The sequence below is a fragment of the Papaver somniferum genome, unplaced genomic scaffold (assembly GCF_003573695.1).
Source record: "Papaver somniferum cultivar HN1 unplaced genomic scaffold, ASM357369v1 unplaced-scaffold_137, whole genome shotgun sequence".
Taxonomy (NCBI): domain Eukaryota; kingdom Viridiplantae; phylum Streptophyta; class Magnoliopsida; order Ranunculales; family Papaveraceae; genus Papaver; species Papaver somniferum.
Window position 1 is genome coordinate 11,925,202 of NW_020622934.1, and position 16,686 is coordinate 11,941,887.

The 16,686-nt window shown below is 36.5% G+C and overlaps 1 pseudogene; it reads left to right on the plus strand.

Moving 5' to 3' along the window:
• The first annotated feature begins 3,083 nt into the window (after nt 1-3,083).
• On the plus strand, nt 3,084-9,758 carry LOC113334984 (annotated as a pseudogene).
• The last annotated feature ends 6,928 nt before the right edge of the window (nt 9,759-16,686 follow it).

Here is a 16,686-nt window from a genome sequence, read left to right on the forward strand (position 1 = left end):
GACAAAGGTTCGAGCAAATAAAGGACAAACTGAAAGGATCTTACAAATCTAAAAGACTTGTATACAACCTATAAGAGTTAAGCACGAAAGTTTCACATACCATTTTAGATAACCAATATTAAAACCAAAACTACAAAAGTAATTTAGTTTCAATATGTTATCAAGGAAACAATTTCCCGAAGCAATTTTCCCTATAGTCCAACAAATCGACTAAGATACTTAATTCCCTTGTTGGACCAATTGCGTATGCACAATCGCTTGTTTCGATAAGACCAAAATAAAGATCAGAATTAACTTTATTTTTCTCATCAAGCTCTAATTATTCAGACAATAACTTAAACCTTTCCCTTTAGACAAGACAAATACTAGGTTAGTTAACTAGTTTTTCTTGTCAAGGCATTCGATTAGACTTGAATAACCGAATCCTCCAATTGATAAGTCTAACTAAGATCCGAATTAACTTAGTTTCTCTTATATGGAATCAGTTGGACTAAACAAATGATCCCGTATTTTTGTTAATCCACAAACAATAGATACAAACCAAAATAAATTGACTTGCATAATTATTTTCTTAACCGGAAGCAATTGAAACAAATATATACATTACAACACCGCAATTGCACCGAATTTCATTAAGCAAAAACACTTGATACCCAACAATAAAGAATATATCAAACAATAAATCCAATGAATTGACATGGTTTTTCTTAACCGGAAACAATTGAATCACATAAACAATCCATACACAACATAATGGAACATATCAATTGTACCGAAAATTTGTTAAGAAAAAGCAAAATATATGCAATATAAACAGGCTTTTCTTAAACATGAAAAGGATTAACTAACAAATAAAATTGTTACCTCAATTTCTGCAGCCACATCTCCCCAGAAAAATATATCATAAGCGCAAGTTCAAATAAGAACTCTCCCTTGTGTGTTGTCATCCTCTCGCAAGAAAAACAACCAAAGCAACCTTTACCAGAGAAAGTTTGAAACGGTTTTAACTAATGCGTGCCAATAGCAAAAGTTGAAAACCCGAAACACATATGTTATGCTAAACACAACTCAGGTAAACATAAATTGATTCAACATATTATGACTTTTTACATATGAGTTTCAGTAGGAACACCTTATGATCCTTTGATATAGCCTACCAACATGGGCTAGAACTTAATCCCGCTAAATCAAAAAGCCACAAAAATCATAAGGGTTACACCATATGAGATCGAATATTAAGGTTAATAAAATCCGAAATCAGACATCTCATAAACCGAAAACACATAGCATAAATATAAGCATTTATTCACAGGCTATGTAATCGGAAACTATCACATGAAACAAAAAACTATAAAATAATAATTTTATTCATAAATGATAATTGATAGTTTTATTCAAAATAGACCCTATACAAGAATATCGAAATTACTCAATACATTTATGTCTATTTCCGAAGCAGACACTGGATAGAAAATCAAATCTCTTCATGATATTGAGATCTCTTTCGCTTGATAGGAATAATTCTTCGGATTTCTTGAAGAGATCGTTGATCGAAGAATAATTCCTCAACCTTGAGTAGGTTAGGTTCTCCTTTGTTTACTCTTTTCATAAGTAATTTTTGTTGCTTGACAAGATGAGCTTGAACAAGTAGAGATTTCTCAAGAGAACGCTTCAACATCATAACCTCTAATTTTGTTTTTGCACAAGTTCGTGCCATTTTGTGAAGCTTTTTTCATAATCGATATGGAATATGAAAGATTGACATGATTACAAGAGGTGGTTCCGTTTCCATCGGAGTTATAGAACCCGGAAGGATCACATGCCATTTTTTCAGCACACCTTTCTGAAAAGACGAGGGTATCCAGATACACCACAATCTTTCTGTTTCAGCCTATAAGTCCTCTTACCAAGTGTTATCGTCTATAGACAAAGTCAAGACAATACAACAACTTCGGTATTCACACTTTGTATAATTTTTTATAAATACGAGATCGAGACAATACGACTACCAAAGTGTGATACTTGATAATAGGTTCGGACTTAACCATAACTCTATAGGATCACTATCAAGTACATCGAAGTTAACGTAAAGTGCAATTTACTTTAAATTATATAAAATAAATATAATTGCGGAATACAAAAGTAAATCACACAGCAAGATTTTGTTAACGAGGAAAGCTGCAAGTGCAGAAACCCCCCCAGGACCTAGTCCAGTTTCGAATACTCTCAGAATTAAGCCGCTATACAAAATCTAGTGCCAACTTCGTATAGTTGAGACCAAGCAGACCACCCCTATCTACTTAGTTCCCTCAGTAACCCCGCGCCTTAGACTTCTAGAGTCACGCACGTGAATAGCAAGTCCTTTGGATCGTATTCCAAACAACAACAGAAGAATCTGCTTAGTAGCCACTCTAACCAATCTTTGCTAAAGATATAGATGAGTCGTTGACAAAGGCTTTAATTAATCTGTTTGGATTTCCATTCATTTTCTCTACAAATAATGGAACTATTCTATCCCAATATCGAATTTTGTGTTGACCGGCAGCTACACTACCATCTCCCGTTATTGGGACATGTGCTTCACAAAGGACGACATCTTATTTCGTAGTGAAATTCACTTGTCGCTTTCTAGATTTATTTGCTTTTGATTTTGATTTTGAAGTAGACATGGTATAGTGAAAGAGAGAAAATTGGGATGAAGAGCAGAGAAGAAAGAAAATTGAAATGAAAAGGAGGGATAGAGAGAAGGCATATATATATATACAGGGGTTTGAAAGCATTTGAAAAGCAACGACAAGAATTTTCAAACGGCACAATTTTTTTTTTGAAAATATGGCTACATGGAGAAGGTCTCCCAACGGCTCTTCAAATCTTTTGGATTCTATACTTATACGGCAGACTATAAGCCGTATAAAGTGTAAATATATTTACACGACAAATAATTAGCTGTATAGGGAAGTCTTTCGTACACTCGTCCCATGGAACGAGAAGGTGACAGGGGTGAAAAGGAGTTTCCCTCTATCCATAATAGGGCCTAATTTGATCAAATTTGATTATCTCTTTCATTTTGAAAGAGACTGGCAGCCCTTATAACCTTGCTCCTAGAACATCCAGTTAATGATTTTTTTTTTATTAGTATAAAAAATAAATAAAATCATGTAGGTTGTTTTTTAGAACTGTGAGTATGAAACCTACTGTCTTCAAATTTCTCTCGTTTCTCCCACCACGACCTTCTTCTGATATTTCATCTCATATTAAAAGAAAGAATAAAATATTTAGGGTTTAGAATTTGACGTAATTTTTGAATTGAAACTTAATGTAAACGGCGATTAATTTCAAATTAATAGAATATGATGATCTTAATTATGCTTGCAAGTAGTCTAATATGTAAATTTATGGCCTTGAGCTTTATTTTGATGGGGACAGCAGTACCAAGCCATAGTGTTCTGTGATCACGAGGTTGTGGAAGAAGGAGCTAGTTTCAACATCTCAACCAATGAATGTGGTTTTCACTAGCTATCGTCTCCAAAAGGTAAGGAACTCTATCTTGATTAAGATATATACAGATAGTTAATTGGTTTTATGTGCTGCATATGTCCCATTATTATTTCTTCCATATCGTTGGAATTTGAGTTGCTACTTCCAGGGAATAAAGCGTGCATGGAACCAATGGATGTTGCCTATGAAGAGAGCTGATGTCAAAAGATGACCCTAGAAATGGAAGGCTTTAAGTCACTGAGGCTGAACTGCTGCGTATCTGTTTTGATCAAAACTCAGGTTATTTCATTTACAAGATCTTTCTTCTTCAGATATCTTGTCCAACATAAGTAAACAAAAATTCACTGTTATTCAACTTGTTAGATTGTGGTAAAATTAAATCTCAGCATAGTATGTCCTAATTCATGCTTTTGACGATGTTTTAGTTGCACAAATTGTGATATGTCCTCTCAGCTTTACAGGAATGAACTTTTCCTTCGCCAAAAGTAAATGATTTTTTTTTTTTTGTGAAGATTAACCGACATGCAGGCTGTTAATATATAATTAAGGACATTTTTTTGTTTCCTTCAAATTGATCAACACTGAGTCGTTGGAGGTATACACACAAAATAGACAAAAGACAACCCACATTTATAATAGCAAGTCTTTCTGAGTTTCAGTGCCCACTGACTGAAATAAATGAATCTCTCTTCAATGTTATCTTCATCTGCGTCTCTGATGATGAAGTGAAACAAAGAAATCTTTAAAGTAACAAAACATTATGGGAGCAGTAGAACAACAAAATCAACAACTCCTGAATAAGATTCAAGAACTTGAAGCAAGACAATTATATCTCGAAGAAGAGATCTTTAAACTAATCCATTCATCATCTTACATACCTAATAAATCAGGTTTCGTTCCAAGATCCAGCGGTGCACGGGAACACAGTGTTGCTGGTGATGATGATGAGGGGAATAGGTATAATTCTGGTAATTGGAAGACGGGTTCTGCTGCATTTGGATTTTCATCCCCTTCACAGAGTCAGAGTAGGAGGAGAAGACCTAGTGCTGAGTTTTCATACCCAAATGTAGGAGCTGATACTTCTGTTCTGAGTTTTGCAGATAAACAGTTTTTGAATATCTTGCAGTCTATGGGTCAGTCTATTCATATTTTTGATACTACTGGTCGCATAATTTATTGGTAATTTATTGGTAATTTACTCTAAATGTTTCTGTTTATTGCTGTTCACTTCAATTGTTAGTTAAGGTCCTTCTAATAAAGCTAGTTGCTCTGTGGTTTTAGTGAATTTTTTTCCCCATTTACTAGGAATGGGTTGTTCTCAGATTGAATAATGTTAATCAATTTTGGATTATGGGCTTCACTGAATATATCTAGAGTTAGAACTTATAGGATTGAGCGAGCTTTATAATACTTTTTGAGTCTTATGTGGGAATAAATTCAACTACCAGCAGCATTGATGAATTTGTAAAGTGGACAGCAATTCATTGTTTATTAGGATTCTTAGACTGATCTAAATTTTGCTTGTAGAGGTGATAGTTGGAATAAATCCGTTGTGAAATAAATAGCTTAAATTCACACTGTTGTGTTTAGTATAATCCTTCGAAATTTGCTTCATTTATAGTTCAGACTAATAAAATTCTTAGTATATTCATTTTCGGTATATAAATTCTATAGGAATCGCATGGCTGAGCTCCTCTTTGGGCACTCTGCATCAGAAGCACTTGGCCAGGATGTCTGTAAGTTACTCGCACATTCCCAAGACGTTGATGCAGCAAATGAAATAGTGAAGAGGGTTCTCTCAGGAGAAGATTGGACAGGGCAGTTTCCAGTAAGGAATAAAGTAGGGGAACCTTTTTGTATCATTGCGACCAGTTCCGCATTATACGATGACAATGGTAGGTTGGTAGGGATTATTAGTATAACAGGTAATGCAGATTCCTTTAGAGATGTTTTCTTTCCATCTTCTGGAAAAATTGCTCCTAAAGGGTGTTCAAGCACTAGATGGCTTAGGAGTTGTAGCCCAACAGTTAAACCTGGTGTTAATTCTCAGCCACCTGTGCAAGATATGATCGCCTCAAAGATATCGAATCTGGTAAGCTTAAACTTTTATGAATTTAACTTGATTATTTTAGATGGACTAAAAGCAACAGAAACTAGAATCATTAAATATTCCTTTGAATTTTGATTAAATTCATTTATTTCGATGAGCCAATCTTGATTAACCATGAAACAGGCATCTAGAGTGACCAGCAAAGTTCGGCTGAAAGTTACTAATGAGAACACTTTGGGGCGCGAAATCCAGTCTGGAGATGATCACTATTTTGATCATTGGGAGGATCCAAGTTCAAGCAGAGCTAGCACGCCTAGACGCGGCATATCCCCGTCTTCTTTTGGTGTTCCTATCAAGGATACCCTAGAGAAAAGATCCCTGGAAATACCTATCAGCTATTGTGGTGGTGATGATGGTGATGGCGGGATTGGCAAATACAAGAGAATAACCTCTAAGGTAGAGGCATGGATTAGCCAAAAGGGGATATAATGGCCATGGAAGGGGAGTGAGCAGGATGTGTCGGTAGTAAGGACTAGCCATGATGATGTTCCCTTCCTGAATGACGATGCTGAAATGTACTTCCATCGACAGAAGAATTCCTCTAATAATGAAAGGCCGGTTGGTACTAACCAGTTAGAGTGTGAAGCCCCAGGTTGTTGGCCTTGTTCTGATGTAATACGTACAAGCAGTGCGAGCACAAGTGTTAGTAAAAGAAGCAGAGTTATCTGTAAAGTTGACAGGGAAACATGTTCATTGGATAATGATATCTTGTGGGAAGACTTGATAATCGGAGAAAAAATTGGGCAAGGTATTATATAATTTCCACAGTTTCTAATTTATCAGAATCTTATTGCGTTAATGTTTTTGTCTTTGGAGGGTGTGGTAGTTCCTTATTTGCTCTGAATTTGTGCATCTGATTTTAAAATTAAGAAGTCAATTCAACTTTTCTTTCGGTGATTATTTAGCCTTTTTTTATTCTGCATGCTTTTCAACAGTGAAGTGCTTTTGATACTTGAATTATAATTGATCGTCCCAGGTTCATGTGGAAGTGTGTATCGTGGTCTATGGTGTGGCTCGGTATGTTTTCTTTTCACTGAGAGATTCAATTCCAGGGATCAGGGAGGCCATTATGGATGCCTAATCTATCTCTCCAAGGGCAACTTACTATAGTTATGCTGCCATGTTAGGTTTTCTTTCACCAGCCCTCAACATTAGCATGGTGATTAACAGAATAAAAAAGTTGTGCAGATGGGAGAGAATGTCGTACAATTGTCATTGTGTTAACAAGCAACCCCTTTCACTTTCTTGCAGGATGTAGCATTAAAGCTATTCGTGAAACTTGATTACTCAGATGACTTGCTGCATTCCTGCAGACAGGAGGTAGTTTATGAACTTAAGCTTATCATCGGCAAAAAATCAGTCGATTAATGACTTTTCCTCTCCTGACGAACTCACCAAATTCAGAGCAAAATATTGGAATTTTTACGATTTTTGTCAATTTATACAAGTGGGTCTTCTTTTATATAAAAGAAACATTACATTTCCGGAGAAGTTATATCCTTATGCATTGGTCTAAACTCCAAAACTTATTATCTCCGTAGGTCTTACTTATGAAGAGGCTACGACATCCAAATGTACTACTATTTATCGGGGCAGTAGCATCACCTCAGCATCTTTGCGTCATGACAGAGTTCCTGCCATGGTGCATTCTTCATTTTTCTTCTGAAAATTCCCAAGTTTGATTAGTAGTACTCTATTTCATGTTAGTTGTGCTTTGTGCATGTAATGTTGTCTTTTGTATTCAAGATGTTGCCGCTGATCCTATTCTCTTTTTATTTTTTTGGCTTACTGAGTTTTCGATCTTTTAATATGCAGTGGAAGTTTGTATCATTTGCTTCAACGGAGCTCTGAGAAATTAGATTGGAGGCGACGTGTTCTCATGGCTCTGGACATTGTGAGTATTTCTGTATACAGTTTCTACAGAAATAGTAGTTTACATGGAATTAGATTGTTGTACATGTGCATCCGATAACATATTCAGTACACTCTTTTCCATTTAGTGTCACACTATATTAAGGTTATCGACCGCACATGGACCTGCTATTGTCTCTGATAGTAACCCAAGGATCTGGTATTGATTCTTAATTGTGGGTAATGGATTTTAATGAACATCTTGAACTTCGTAACTATTTAATGGAGGCCTCCCTGTTATAGGAACTCGAGATGTCGCTATATAACCTAACTTTTTCTTATTGTAGCATGGGTGCATGTTACTACCATTCTCACTTTGGTGTTCAACTCTGTCCTACAGAAGTACTGCTTCCTACAACCGTTGATTTTTTGTGTGACCCTTTTATAGGCACGGGGTATGAATTATCTTCATCTTTGCAACCCACCCATTGTTCATCGTGACTTGAAGTCATCAAATCTGTTGGTTGATAGAAACTGGACTGTGAAGGTTCGTTTGTGGTTATCATCTTAATCTTTCTATCTGCAGTGCTACACAGAGAAGTATCATGTGCTCATTTTAAACAGGTTGGTGACTTTGGTCTCTCAAAATTCAAGCATCAAACGTTTCTGTCAACATTGACTGGACGAGGAATGGTATATATTATACATTGTCCTGAAAGACTACTTAGATCATGTTCTCTTAACCATGGGTTGTTTGAATCTACTACTGTTCTTTTTTAATTTTAATTCTTCCAGCCACAGTGGATGGCTCCAGAGGTTCTGCGTAATGATCGGTCAGATGAGAAGTAAGTTTAACTAATTCTGTTTCCTATTCCTTTGAGTCTTCGACAATGGTATTTGATTGTTCTGACGTGTCTCATGTCTCGAGCTCACTAGCTAATTACTTTTGGCTTGCTTCTTGGAATATTTAGGTCTGATGTTTATAGTTATGGAGTAATATTGTGGGAGATTGCAACACAAAAAATCCCTTGGGATAACTATAACTCAATGCAGGTATTTCCTTGTTTATCACTTCATTATTCCATTCCTTTTGTGGAACATTGTCCTGTAATTTCCTGTCACCGCTTGTACCAAATGTCGAAGGAATTGCCTTTTTAGTGATTCCCTGCCTCTTATCTCTGTTCAATTCTATTTGAAAAATAGAAGTAGCAGTAAAATGTGGGTAGTACTACAGTTGCAGAGGGGTTTTCGTCCCAATCTATATCTCGGTTATCTAACCTATATCTAGTTTACTTACTATTGAATTATTTCTTAAGTGAACCGCATATGTTATTTACTTAATCATTCCAGTCCTTTGTGGATCGTTGTCTTGTAATTTGCTGTCACCACTTATACCAAATTCAAAGGAATTGTCTTTTTGGTAATTTTCTACCTTTATCTGTTCATTTCTACTAGAAAAATAGAAACAGCAGAAGAACACAGGTCGTACTGCAGTTGCGGAGAGGTTTTTGCTCCGATCTTCATCTTGATGATCTAACCTGTATCTAGTCTATTATTGAATGATCCCGAGTGAACAGCGATGATTTACGCAGGTGATTGCAGCTGTAGGATGCATGAACCAACGACTTGAGATTCCAAAAGAAATGGATCCACGATGGGTCTCTATAATTGAGAGCTGCTGGCAAAGGTGCCTATCTCCAACATGTTTCTTGTTGACAGTATAAATTATGCTATCCCTGCCCCATGGAATTAACGGGTGATTCAGTAGATCCTATGACCCAATTTTATATTGTCTCACATTTCTTTGTTTTGTTTGGAAACTTGTTGTATAAAGTGACCCAAAATGCCGACCAACATTCCGGGAACTGCTTGAGAAATTAAAGCATCTGCAGAGACTTCAAGCTTAAGCATCCCACTTAGCTCATGGCAGTCAAACTACAGCGTTGCCAACAGATATTTAAATTCATTGCAATCTATATGCATAACATCATCAGCAGAAATCTCCAGTGCATGCTTGGATTCATGATAATAATATTTTGAGGTTGTGTTTCATAGTCGAGAGTTCTGATTGGAGCGTTAAATTTGATCTTGGCATGACGTTGTGCTGCTCTTTCCTGTTGGTCGCTGTACGCCCTGTGACAGGACAGGCATGACAGTATATACACCACTGCCAAGCTGTAAATCCAGGAGAGTGCTCAAATGCTTTGCGAATTTCAACACTTCCTCTTAACATTCTTCTTTGTTTTAAACATGTTCTTGGTCCAAAAGTTTATAGCATTTTAATTGTCATTTATATGGGCAGCCTTAAATTCCATTTTACAGTTCTTTGTTATAAACAACATATGAGAATAACAGCCTGGCTAAATTGGGGACTAGTGCACTTATTTGGGGCCTATAGGTAGATGACAAAAAATATCATTAGAAATAACTTTTTCATAACCCCTTATCCAACTATTTTCTTACTACCCATTTTATCCCTTATTAATTAGCGTTAATTAATTGTATTAGTGTTAATCAACCAGGTTAGAGGTGAGATCAACTAATGTAAATCGATCTTTATTTGAATCAGACAACTGAAAATTTTTGATTTTTTTTCTTCGTAAAAACAATCTAAAATCGGTTTACGTTCATGCGGTTGTAAACCGATTCTGAGTAGTGTTTTCGAAATTAACAGAGGACTTACATAATCGGTTTAAGTATGCATATATAAAATCCGATAGTCGGATTTTTATCGCGTCCCATATAAACCGATTGTTTCCTTTTCATAAGATTTTTTGTTCCCATTCATTTCATATCTACTCCTTGTCGTAGGAAAAACGGATGCATTTAGCACGTACATCAAGCCTTTGAACCCCTAGGCGATCCTAGTGGACGAGTTATAGTCTCGTGAGGGTTTACATAGAGATATACCCACAAAACCTACACAAAAACTTCTAAAACCATCAATCTTCGTTGAAGGAATCCGAGTCAGATTCACCCACCATCATCTCCAGGGCATACTCCGAAATTTTGGATATCATGAAGTGATAGCTTGCATCGAATGTGAATGCTTCCCCCTTTTCCTCCAAGTAGCGCGCTTTCACGGCTTCATGCTATAAAAACCAAAATACAAACTTACTTTGTTAGGCATATTCCTATGGACATGCCAAAAAAATGCTATTTGGCATGGAAAATGAGTTTCCCCACTATGGTAGATATGTCAAATTTGATTAAAAACATATATTTAATTGTGTTGGGTGGGACCATAACGAATAAAATATAATTTGTGTTTGTGTGGTGGGGTATCTATAAAAGTTTTAGTATTATAATATATTGAGTGGGACCCTTTAAATATAAAAATATATTAGAGAAGTAAAAAAAAATATTAGAAAAGTAAAAAAGTAGGAGAGAAGGAGAGATCATATATATATAAAATTACTCGGAGATAGTCTGACCATCGAGCGATGGAATCTCTGTCGTGTATGCATATATGCCAGGACTGGCATATAGGCATACGAGTTTGGCATACCCATAGTGGGTGCATATATGCCAAATTTCATATTTTGGCATATGCATAGGAATAGGCCTTAGTGGTGTTTATTTGGTAAATAAAACAACATGGATTACATAAAATAAACCACAAAATACTTACAAATTGTTCAATGGACAAGTTAAAGTGGATAGCATTCAAAATCCGTTTTTGGATAGCTAAAAAAGCAAGTATCACATTTTCTATGACTATGTACCTATCATGAATTTGTTGAACACTTCTTCCATTCGGATTCTCAAACTCTTGCCTATATTTGTTGTATACCATTGCGCAAAAAGTTTCGGCATCTACCCTTACGGAGGACTGATTTCTAACTCGAATTTCCGCGTACCATGCTTTGGTGATGGATAGATCTTCATTTGAATCAAATGATGCCATTGCTTTGTAGAGAAATGAGTAATTGAGGTATGAAATGAGCAGTTGTGGAGTATATGGAGTGAGAGGGAATAAAATGAGCAATTTTGGGAAAAATGGGGTCCAAGGATGAGGTCTCTATATATAGAAAAAGGCTCCAACGACTATTTTTTTTTTGAAAAAAGTGAAATAATTTTGGAACAATCGATCTTCTCGAAGCTCAATAAAATGCGATTATGTTTTGTTGCCACCTAGAATCGGTCTTTAGGATGCCAAAATAAACCGATTAAAGATATGGGAAATTTTTGAATTTTCACCGACAGTAATCGGTTTATACAAATGCACATGTGATCCAATTCTAGCTTGAAAAAGATACAGAAAAAACAACATTTCTGAGGCATGAAGAATCGAATTATATTAACCCCACACATAAACCAATTCTCTGATGGACCCTAGGCAATCGGTTTATGTTGATATATCGAGTAGACCGATTGTTTGCCTGTGTTTGGAAAACGGAATTGTTGAGCATGCATAAACTTGTTTCACGATACACATAATTATAACTAAAACTTTAAGCGCATTAAGCTCAAACCATGACCATCCAAAATAGAAACCTTAATCATCCCAAAAGAGTCTTAAAAACTTAAAACAACCACAAGTCTTATAAACTTAAACTTTTAATATCTAAAACTTAAACTTAAAAACTTAAAGAGCGGGATCAGCAGCAGCAGCATCACCGGGATCATTTGCAGCAGCAGCAGCAACATCAGCAGCACCACCAACACCAGCATCAGGAGCAGCAGCTTCAGTTTCAACCATGTCTTGATATTGAGCCATTTCTTCCCACATACCTTCCAAATATCCATGGCGATCCCTCTCAGCTGAAATCATGTCTCTTTTTCTCCTAGTGAACCTCATGACCTCATAAAGCTCTTCTAGTACAAGTTTGTCTATCAATGTGAGGGCTTGTTCAAGACGGGTCTCACGCCCAAAAGCAAACTTATAGAGGCTTCTTTATGGAACTGGTACTGGTTCCCTAAGAATATCCTCCAAGGTGATCTCTAGAGTGTAAAACGCTAGGTGTCCGAAATCCATATCTACATTAAAAAAAAATCTAGTTAACAATCGATACATAATTAAGCATATGTAATCCGATTCTAACTACAAAAACATACATGAATGTCATACACTATTAATCGGTGTATGTGATACATATATAAAAACCAATTATGAAAAGGAATCTGAAGAGACAATTCCAAAATCGGTAAATTAACAAGCATATAAAACCCGACTGTGGAGTCGCAGGGTTAAAAGAATTAGTACCCAGAATCAGATGATATTCATGCACTTATAAACCGATTCTGGTGATGTATTTTCATATTCGTTTCTAAACCTAGAATCGGTTGATGTTAATCATCATATAAATCGATTACTCAGCATGCTCTTCATGGCAAGAACAAAACCCAGAATCGGTTTATTCGATATGCCAACATAAAACGATTCTGGATAAGATCAGAGATTTGAGTTTTCAAAAATAAAAAATTTAAACATGTAAATCAATGAAGAAATGAGAAAACTACGAGTGGATGATGGAGATTTACCCTTTTCTTGGTTGGATCGAAGATCGTTGGAGAAGAGGATCAAAAAAATAAAAAATGATTAGGGCTTTGAGAATTTGAAAAGATTAGGATGAAAATAGAAAGTTTTCTAGGTTTAGGTTTTTTATGTTTTTGGATTTACTGAAAATGGAAATATTAGTATTTATATGAGATAGTTCTAGGAATTAATTTGGGGGTAAATTAGTATTTTTGAGAAGTTTGGTAGCCCATAGCAATTTGGTGGAGTGGGAAGGCAAATTTAATAGGCCCCAAATAAATGGTCTAGGCCCCAATTTAGCCAGAAAAAACAGAACCAAAGTATGTGTCATGACCATGTACACTGGTTTTGGGTGTGTGCACATTGATTTTTTGGTGTGTAGTGCACAACACTAGCACGACTAGTTTTTTTCCCAAAGATAATAAAGTAATTTATTTTTACTTTTTTTTTTTTAACAAAGTAAACAACATATTACAAAACTGGCGAGATTGGGCTATACGCAGATTAATTAATTGGGATATACTCAATTCTAAAAGGACTCATTTGAAGAGCTAGGGGGTGTTAAAATGAGCAAAGATACAAAAATACCCTTATGCATTAAAATTAAAACCAAACCTAATTTATTTCATTTTCATTTCATCTTGTCCTCTTCTTCTCCTCCACCATACCGGCTGAAACTGGTCCCCCTCATCAAAAACCGATTGAAAAATCTTCGATTAATTCATCGATTCAAATTTTTCATCGTCGATTAATCTTCAAACATGGATCCACCGATGGATAGTCATATGAAACAAACAAATAGAAAACCTAATCAATATAACCCTGGAATTGCAAATTTAGTTCAACACAAACGGAGTAAAAAAACTGTCGAAGAAGAAGAAATCAACGACGCTGAAACCGAAGAAATGACGCGATTGAGAAAGTAAGGGCCTACTTAAACTCACTCCAGTACTTCAATTTTATGTTTGCATGTCAATTTAGGTCAGAAAAGTTAAACTTGTGAATCTACAGTTATTCAGTCGGCAGGGTCTCTGATTCACGACCCTACCAACTTTTCATATTTAGGGTTAGTCGGCAAGCTCTTAGGTTGAATATCATGCCGGTTGTTTAATATTTGTAACTGCTTTTTAAAGGGTCGGAAAGGTATTCAACCTTAATACCTTGCCGGCGATATATGTTTTTTACAGTCGTTGGGTTATAATTTTTTACCATGCCGGCGGTGTGTTTTGAAAAATGTAGGTGTCTCCTGATGCCTAAAGTCATAAGGTCGGCATGGTATTTGAATACCACCCCGCCGGATGCATTTTAGCAGGAATTATATGGGTTATAGACCCTGCCGACTAATTATGTGGAAAATTCTTGTATCTACTGTGTTCAGAGTTGTTATAAGCCGACACGTTAGTTGAATAAGACCCTATCGACTATTATTTAGTCGACATGGATTATAGTTATCGACCCTGCCGACTATTGTTTGAACGACATAAATTATAATTGTCGACCCTGCCGACTATTGATTTTTTTAACTGTTCTTGTTTGGGTTTTAAAAGGTAAAGAAGAAAAATGTTACTCCTCCTTCAAGACCTCCTCGCGTTGGTGACAAACTCTTGACTGCAACACATTGAGGGGCATTAGTTGAGTCTGGAACGCTCAAGATCCGTGAAAGGGATGATTCTCAACCACCAACGGAATCAAGTGATTCAGATGAAACTACAGATGAAGACCAATTAAATCCATCTGGTAGAAGAGGTAATGATCATGATGGTGTTGAAAGAACTCTGGCTGCTGGAGGAGATGATGAGCATGATGATGATGATCAAGACATGCCACCTGTTAGAGGAGGTAATGGTGATGGCGATAACAATGATGGAGATAAATATAAAGATAGACAAGATGAAATTGTTGAAGAGGAAGAGGAAAAAGAAAAAGAAGAAGAAGAAGGTGGAGAAAAAACAGGTAACGATCAACAAACTGTAGATGCAACTACAACCGTTATAACCGCTACCAGAAGACCGAACAAGGTTATCACTAAACCAGCTGATTCCCACATGCTTCTCCCTCACTTGAAGGTCACACACACTGAAACCAGGTCATCATCCACTAGGGACCCCAGAAAATGGTGGACATGTTCTTTTTGGATACAAAGACTCATGGGACGTGAAATCCATGGTGCTATCGTATTTAATCTCAATAAAAATTTGTTTTTATTTAAGTGTATATATCTTAAATTTGCTTCAACTGTTTGTATTTGTTTTAATTTTGCGTTTTTGGTATTTAGGATCACAAGAATGCCATCCACCTTTTGAGGCGTCAAGCTTCAAACACTATGATGAAGAGCTGGCCACTTGACAAGGAATGTGCCGAGGTTCAAGCGATTGTCAAGAACTCCGGGCTGTGGTCTGCGGTGGAGAGTTCAGTTGTTGAGTATGACAAAGTTAACGTATATGCATTCTGTGAGAGGTTCTATGGAGATATTGATACAATATTATTCCCATTCGGTGAGATGATGGTAACTCCCGATGATGCTCATCAAATTCTATGCCTCGAGGTTGAGGAAAAAGCAATCAGTGATGGCTACGAAGAGGTAATTTCTTGGGAGAAAATCTTCAAATTGACCAAGATCTTTTTCGGTTTTGATGAGAAGGAGTCGGAGTCTTTGTTTGTGAGGAAGGATGGTTATATAAGCACGAAATTAAGTCTGAAGATGTTGAGGGACACATACTCTGGGACCCATAAAATCTTTGATGACGAAGGAAGTGTGTCCATGGTGCAAATCAATGCTACTGCATCATCTTATTTTCTATACATCTTAGGCAGCTGTATCTTCCTTGACAGTTCCTGAAGCTTGGTCGACGATAAGTATCTTCAAATATTGCATCCATTTCATGAGATGCATATGTATTCTTGGGGTACTGCGGTGGTTTACTTCTTGAATGCAGAGTTGAAAAATGCTTCAAGGGCACTCACTAAGCAAGTTAATAGAAATCTATGTCTCTTCCAGGTAATTCTATTGTCTAAATCATTTATATTTGAAAAATTCTTATAAGATAAGATTCTAACTAAACTTTGTGTTTGCATAGGTTTGGGTATATGAGTACTTCCCTTCTTTGGTGAAAGGCAACCCCCATATCAAAGTGAACACTAAGCTTGAGAGTCATAAGCCAACAGGACAACGATACAATTTTACTGGTGCTCAGGACAAGGATATGCCACAACAGCTTATCAACATGCGAGTCGCCTTGGAAAAATTGACTGCGGATGAGGTAATACTTGATCCGTATCGAGCTTGTTGATGGTGGATTTTTGACGAGGGCTAAAATCGTAAAATCATGATACTGCATGTTTTCGACCCGGCTACAGGAATGCATGTGACGATTATTTTATGATTCGTGAACCGTTTCAAGATCTCTAACTGAGCTAACATTCCTCTCAGAGTCTTGATGAACATGTTTCTCGAAGGGCCTCTCAGCTGAGCGTTCGATGCTTCACACATTTCATCATACCTCTAACAGTTGAGACTCTTGTTGGATATCATTAGGTTCTGGAAAACGAGTATGAAGATAATCTTGTAAGATGGTTGAGGCATTGATGTCAAGTCCCAAGTGAGGGACCTTACTAAGAGTTAAAGCACATGGAGGATGATACTCACCCCCAAACTTAGAGTTTTCAGTGTCTCTAGATAGACTAGTCACAACTTCCCTAATTTGTAGGTCATCAGATTCTTGAAAATGGGCAATTGATTCTTCTAAGT